Source organism: Lynx canadensis, chromosome F1, assembly GCF_007474595.2.
Source record: "Lynx canadensis isolate LIC74 chromosome F1, mLynCan4.pri.v2, whole genome shotgun sequence".
In the NCBI taxonomy this organism is placed as follows: Eukaryota; Metazoa; Chordata; class Mammalia; order Carnivora; family Felidae; genus Lynx; species Lynx canadensis.
Genome location: NC_044319.2, coordinates 52,411,939 through 52,419,836, shown reverse-complemented (window position 1 = coordinate 52,419,836; position 7,898 = coordinate 52,411,939). Strand labels below are relative to the sequence as shown.

Genomic DNA, 7,898 nt, shown 5'->3' with positions numbered 1-7,898 from the left:
GTTAGTGCCATTCAAAGTTTAGGATTCTTTGTTCTAGTTCTGTAAAAAATACCATTGGCACTTTAATGGGAACCCCAAGTAGCCAAGCAATCTTGAGAAAGAAAAACAAATCTGGAGGTAATACATTCCCTGATTCAAACTATACTACAAGGCTATGTAATCAAAATAGTACTGTACTGGCATGAAAACAAACAATAGAGATTCCAGAAAGAAACTCACACATATATGTCATTTGATCTATGACAAAGGTGGCAAGAATATACAAAGGGAAAAAGACTATGTCTTCAAAAAATGGTGCTGAAAATAATGGACAGCTACATGCAAAGGAATGAAACTGGACCCAACTCTTACACCACATACAAAAATAAATTAAGGGGCACCTGGGTGGCTCAGTAAGTTAAGCATCTGACTCTTGGCTTTAGCTCAGGTCATGAGCTCACTGTTCATGGGTTCGAGCCCTGCATCAGGCTCCACACTGACAGTGAGGAGCCTGCTTGGGATTCTCTCTCCCTCCCTCTCTTTCTGCTTCTCCCCATTTTGTGCTCACTCTCGAGAGAAAAAAGAAAGAAAGAAAGAAAGAAAGAAAGAAAGAAAGAAAGAAAGATTAAAAATGTCTTAAAGAGTTAAATCTAAGACTTAAAACCATAAAACTACTAGAAGAAAACATAGGCAGTAAGCTCTTTGACATTGGTCATAGCAATAGTTTCTTGAACCAGTCTCCTCAGACAATGACAACAAAAGCTAAAATAAACAAATAGGATTATATCAAACTAAAAGTTTTTGCACAGTAAAGGAAACCATCAACAAAATGTAAAGGCAACTTACAGAATGGGAGTGAATATTTGCAAATCATACATCCAATAGAGTAGATATCCCAAATACACAAAGAGCCTCCCTGACTTACTATTAAAAAAAACAAAGCTGATTAAGAAATGGTCAAAGAAGTTAAAGAGATGTGAAATTGGCCAACAGGTACATGAAAAAAAGTTCAACATCACTAATCATCAGGGAAGTGCAAACCAAAACCCATAACGAGATATTACCTCAAAGCTGTCAGATTGGCTGTTACCAAAAGGCAAGAAGTAACAAGCATCGGTGGGATGTGGAGAAAAGGGAACTCTCATACACTGTTGGTGGGAATGTAAATTTGTGCAGCCACTATGGAAATAGAATGGAGGTTCCTAAAAAAGAGCTGCCATTAAGATTAAGAAAATTCACTTCTGGGTATTATTTACCCAAAGAAAATAAAAACACCAATTTGAAAATATATATACAACTTTATATTCATTGTAGTATTACTTACAGTAGCCAACATACTGAAGTAATCTATGTCCATCGACAGATTAAGGATAAAAAAGATGTTATATATATAAAATGGACCCAGCCACAAAAAAGAATAAAATCTTGCCATTTGCAACAACTCCAATGGACCTAGAAGTCATTATGCTGAGTGAAATAAATGCTGTGTGATTTCCCTCATATATGGAATCTAAAAAAACAAAACAAATGAACAAACAAAACAAAACAGATTCATTGACACAGCAGACAAACTGGTGGTTCCCAGAGCGGCAAGAGAATGGAGGGCAGACAACATAGATAAAGAGGATAAGAGATACAAACTCCTAGCTACAAAATAAAGAAGTCATGGAAATGTAATGTGCAGCATAGAAAGTACAGTCAATAATATTGTGATAACTTTGTACGGTGATAGATGATAACTAAAGGGAATCATTTCATAATATACATAAAGCTCAAATTACAATGGTATACACCTGAAACTAATAGCACATTGTTGAGCAGAGATGAGATTCCTGGCCTTCTGGTTGAGTCTTGCAACCTCAGAAGTGGGTGGGGGTTTTCAGGGCTCCCTAAAGCCACCCCAGCACACGTAGCCATGGACACACTCTTGCAGGCATATAGCAGCCCAGGGCAGCCTGCTGTCAATCATCCAGGGACCTCATATGAGGGACTGTTCTTCACTCATCCACTGTTCCTGGAGGCTCACAGACTCTGACCTTTGAATGTGACAAGTCTGCGTCATTTGGGGGTGGGTATCAAAGAGTGTTAGTGAGCAAGAGGAAGTGTGAGCCAGATCCTGACCAGGTCCAGGGTAAATCTGCTTAGCATCTCTTCTTGTGAATTCTCATGGATTGTAAAATATCTGGCTGACAACTTAAGATGAGTTTAAGTTTTGGAACAGCCATCAGAGTGAGTTGAAGCCTAATGCTGCTACTAAAACCCCATAGTTAGATTTCCCCCACTCATAAGATAATAAATCACATAAACTCAAAACATTTTTACTTAAGAAATGGTCTCCTATTAGTTTCTGACATGTGAGCCGGGGACAGAACTCACCTCCTTCCACCAACAATGTAAATGGACAGGTTGAACTTCTAACTTTCACATATCGAGTTTAAACCTTAAACTTTTTACGGTCACATTTCGTATTAAATGTAATTGACCTCACCTGTACAAAAATATTAATATGGAATATATAATCATTTTTCTGCCTCGTAGCTCCTTGCTCCATAGTAAGGCCCAAATCCATGCCTTATTCAAATCTTTTCTTAAAACATTAATGTAGATTGTTATTGTCTCCACTGTTTTTAAGAGAACCAGTGAATCAAAGATCAGTAGTGATCCCTCTTCTCTGTCAGAGTCCCTAGTGTCAAAGCACTCCATGGTGACTTCAAGAAGCCAGACCTGCTAGTGCCCCTCATGATGTGAGGAAAGGCCAGCCAATTCTTCAAATTTGGGGAAATAAAGAAGGAAAGACCCATGGCACAGTTGGACCCCATTCCTAGGTCCCCACAGGAGGAGGAGCCATGTCCCCCTACCCACAACAGCTTCTTCCCGTGGAAGCCTGGTCACGGCCACCGCAGCCTATGGACTTTGAAGAGCAGTACCATCCATGGCACAAGCAGGCTGAAGGGCTGAGTTTCTGCCTTTCCAAGGCCACTGCCTAGTTGCAACATATTTTCCAGAGCACCTTCCAGTACCTTCAGACACTGTCATGTTGCACACAAACCATCCAGCTCTCGGATGCAACGCTATCACCAGGGACCTGTCTTCTCTCTATTGTTCTGGGATGCACCCAGAGATGGCATTGTTCTCAAAAAAATCTAAATGCCACAGCACATCCATTGTCTGGTCCATGTGGAGCATGTTCTGAGCTTTGGAAGTAGCACCAGCTGTTTATTCTGCAGGGACAAGAGGAAGACAGAGGCAGGATTCAAGTGAGTAGTAAGACCATTGGAGAAACTGGGCAAGCAGCTACAAAGGATGTTGGAGAAAATGTTAGAAGACCCAGATGAAGAAGAGGAAATGGATTTTACTGGAAGGAAAAGAAATGCTGGTAAAGATGAGATAGGTGGAACCTGGGAAATAAAAACAGATGCTGTAGAAGCTAAAAGTTGAATAGAAAGAACCCATTGCCTCCAAATTTCAGCAAGAAAGAGGCATCTTTTATATAAAGGATCTAAAAGAGGAGTTTTCCTTTTTTTTTAACTTAGAAGGAGAAAAATTAGAGTATGAATCTGATGATGAACAGGGACACAGCACTTCTCTCTCTCTCTCTCTCTCTCTCTGGAGTAAAATCATATTCAACCAAAAAACAACCAAAGGCTGAAGCCGTCGGCTCAGGATAGAAAAAAGACGTAATGATAGTGTTCACTGGAAGCTTGTTGGATCCTATGCACTTTGAGACTCCTGCTGAGTCAGGAGGCAGATCATTTGGAAAAAGAAAACCAAAAACTGGGAAGACAAAGATTCTTATGGTAATGATGATGACAGCTTCCTTGATCTGACTGAACTGGTTGAGAAGAAGCCTCTGAACCAAATGAAGAAGGCTGAAAATTTGACAAGAAGTCAGAGACCTTTTAGCCATTTGTTGCAAAGTTAAATGATAGGGAAAAACAATTCTCTAAAATCTCTGAGAGGCTAAAGGCCTCAAGGAAAGCTCTGTCAGAGTCACCATCTCCAGATGTTTTAGATGCTTTCATGTCACAAACAAAATCAAAGAGTGCATTAGATGTGTGTCACAGAAGAGACTACTCAAGGACTTGCGACTGAGGAAACAAGGACAGACGTAAAGGGCTGATAAAAACTGTAAAGCCCACAGAAATACCAGAACTAAAAAAAACAAAAAAACGAAAAAACAAACCAAAACAAAACAAAAAAACTGGAAATCACATTGGAGATATAGAAAAAAAATTAAAAATAAATACATACATACATACATACATACATACATACATAAAGTTATACTGGTTGTCTTTGGTGCCATGAAAGAAGGAAACAAATCCAAATTAAGAACTGGAATGGTAGAGAAATTACCCCTCCAAACACCCAGAACTCCCCCTGACTCTAATGAGATTAAAAGATGAACTTGATGTGGAGGGAGAAGAGGCTGTGAAGGAAGAAGAGGAGGTCATGAAGGAAGGAGCATGGAAAGAAAAAATGTGGAGTGGAAGCAACAGGCTATGGCAGAAGTTAGAGCCATTAGCAGGACTGGAAAAGAGTCTTCTTATATGTTCTAAAGAAATAAAACCCTATGAAAACATGCCTCAGTCAGATGGAACAGAATTATTGTTAACAAGAGTTTAGCAAAATAACTTCATCGTTAGAGGAACCCTGAGCACCAAAGAATGAATGTAAAAAATACAGAACAGTTAAAGAGAGAGAAAGCCACCAGTCCAAGCAAACATCCACCAAAACTTTCCTCTAAATATCCAGGTGATCCAGACTGCTGTTTCCAAATTGTTCCCAAATGAAGCCCAAAGTGATGGTGGCAGGATGCATTTCATGCAAATATGTTTTGATTGTTTCAGAATTGCACAGGAAGACATTGTAGACCGAGTGACATGCGAAATGGGGGCTCCTATAACACAGTGAAAGGCCAAAGTAGGAGTTCAGATGATCACTTGAAAAATAACTGGTCTTTTCTTCCGTGTTCTTGGCTTCTACATTAATCTATCTTATTCCTATTTTCCTGAATTTGGTATTTATGTTTAAAAGTGTTTATGTACAAATGTAACAATGGAGCAATATAGTTTGCAAATTATAAAATGAGGGAGCTGACTCTATCAAATAAGAAGGCAACATTTTAATTATCATGACAAAGTAATAAATGCTTTGATAGGCAGTCCGGTTTTTTAAGTTGATTGGTTTTTTTCTACCGTTTTAAGTTTTATAATAAAACAAAAGTTAAAATAGTGTATTTCCTTTCTAGGTCATAAGTATCTTCTCCTTTTGTAAGGGAAAAGATACACAGATTACATTTTTGAGTTTTGTAGTGTGAACTAATTTTTATTTTATCAGATTTTCTGAATATTTGATTTAGAATGTTATCTCGTGTAACAGTCATCAATTGTAATGCTTATGAAAGCTTAGTTTGGGAATTTAGTTTTTTATGTTCAAAAAATCATTTCAGATACATATTTTAAAACTATCTTTTTTAAAGTTTATTTATTTATTTTTGAGAGAGAGAGAGAAAGAGAGAGAGAGAATCCTGTACAGGTTCCATGCTGTCAGCACAGAGCCCAATGTGGCACACAGTCTCACGAACCATGAGGTCATGACTTTAGCCAAAATCAAGAGCCAGACACTTAACCAACTCAGCCACCAAGGTACACCAAGATACATGTTTTGAATGCATACTTTTTTCATCAAATGAAAAAGAAGATATTTACTTTTTGGGTTACCTGTGCAGCAAGAATACAATGTATTCACCAAGAAGACAGAATTCAGGAGATCAGAAAGTTTTGGTAAATAATCTTTCATTGAACATATATTAACACATTATTTTATGGTTACCTTGCTTTTAAAGTAGTTTTAAAAAATTCTGATGTCACAAGATAGCATTTTTTATATGACTATCAATTTGTTACCTAGTGACAAGATTTTGAATTTTATATGTAAATGCATATAAACTACTCAGGGAGAAGTGAGAAATGGAGCAAAGTAAATGAAGATGACCTAGTAATATCTATAATCACTTCAGTACGTTCAGGATGTACTGGAACTTTAATAAGCACAGGTAAATTCAGTGTAAATATTTCAATTCTAAAATATCCATTCCTGATCATCTTTAAATAGAAAATAAATTAGTGTTGTACATACTTGGAATCACATATCTGTTGCATCTAGACTGAATTACACCTGTATATGTATTTTCTTTGGCTAGAGCAGGGTTTTATTGATTTTGTTTTAAATTTGAATGTTTCTAAATGGAGCAGATATTATCTGCTTCAGTATGTTTCAAAATTTGAAAATACTAACAGTGAGAGACATATTTTATGTTACCCCAGCCTATACTGTCTCCCTCCCCGCACCCCCAATCTTGTCACTCACATACAGACATGCGCACGTACATGCACGCGCGCACACACACACACACACACACAAATACAAAAGAGTCCTTACTCTTACTACATTTATGTTCTGATCTAGTCTATTCTATTCTTTTTTTTTTATTCTTCGCCTTTAAAAGGACTATGGCCCACTGAGTTCAAACTAAAGTCTGAAAAACATGCTCTACTCCCTTACCCTTGGCAAACACCTTTCATTACCCTTGGCATTACACCTTTTACATTACCTACTCTGCCCTCAAAGACATCTGCACTTGTGATTATTTAACTGAAGAAAAAAAAATTGTTCCAAAGTCTAAAGAGAAAATTCTCAGAAACTAACCAGCTGGCCAGACAGAGTGAGACTCTAACAATGTTGGTAGGGGAGCAGAATTTTAGATCCAGGAAGGGAAGATAAATAATGTGCCTATTACTATTTATAGTTAAGCACCAGGCTAGCCAATGAAACTTGGAAATCAGAGAGCATGTTTTGGCTGCAAGAATAGAAAACCCAAACAAACTGCCTTAAATAGTAGGGTTATATATTAAAAAGACATTGGCTTTTCATTGCTCCTTGAAGAATTTCAACCCTCAAACCGTGGCCCTGACATAACTGAAAAAGTAGAAGCTTGTTTTTTAGTTTTTGTTTTGTTTTTTTACAGAATTAGTACATTCTAAAGTATATGAAAATACTACTTTTGAAATCTGTTTTAGTGAGTACAACGTTAGTGGAAATGAATTGGGGAACTTCTGTAAAGGATAATTGACATACTAACATCATAGAAAGTTTTCAGTTGTAGAAAGGGAATTACAGGACTTTCAGTACTGATATTTCCTGAACTCAATTTCATAATCATATGTCCTGGATTAAACCACAAAACATTTAATATATCTCCAGCACATATCTAAAATACATAGAGTCAGAGTGAGAAAAATAGTTACAGACTTATGACATTTTTCAGGGAACAGTATGAGACGTAAGAGGCTTGATATTGCATTTCACCTTCATGAAAGAACCAAAGTCTCTATGTGGATGTTCAGGAATGACAACCATGGAGGATTTTGTTGTGGGAATATTCAACGCACACTTGGGCATGACAATTTTAATTTAATAGGCTATATAAGGGGAATTGCCTTTCTATATATCTTTCTTGCTTGTTTTATTTTTGTTTGTAACAGAAAGATAATTCCATGACATTGGGCCTCTGTGGGAGTCACAGAATAACAGAATGAAAAAAGATTGAAGAAAGAGAAATTCTCATCTGAATAGGCAGTGGCACATGCTGGAAAGTTGTTGAAACCAACAAAAAGGTGTGTTTAGGATTAATGTTTTTCATGATCACATTTAACTGATACTACAAAGACTGACAAAAACCCTACTTTAAAAAACTCATTTTACTTCTTAATAGTTTGTAAGATGTTCATGCTCTTTCCTCCAATACAGAGGAAATACCAAAACATAAGTAATATTTTCATTTAATCTTGATAGATAACCGTATATATAGTAACCAAATATTCTAGGTTTTGAGACACTCCCCATTTCAAATGTTC

At 37.0% G+C, this 7,898-nt stretch overlaps 1 pseudogene; it reads left to right on the top strand.

The window, feature by feature from the left end:
* Nucleotides 1-3,258: 3,258 nt before the first annotated feature.
* On the top strand, nucleotides 3,259-4,605 carry LOC115504852 (annotated as a pseudogene).
* The last annotated feature ends 3,293 nt before the right edge of the window (nucleotides 4,606-7,898 follow it).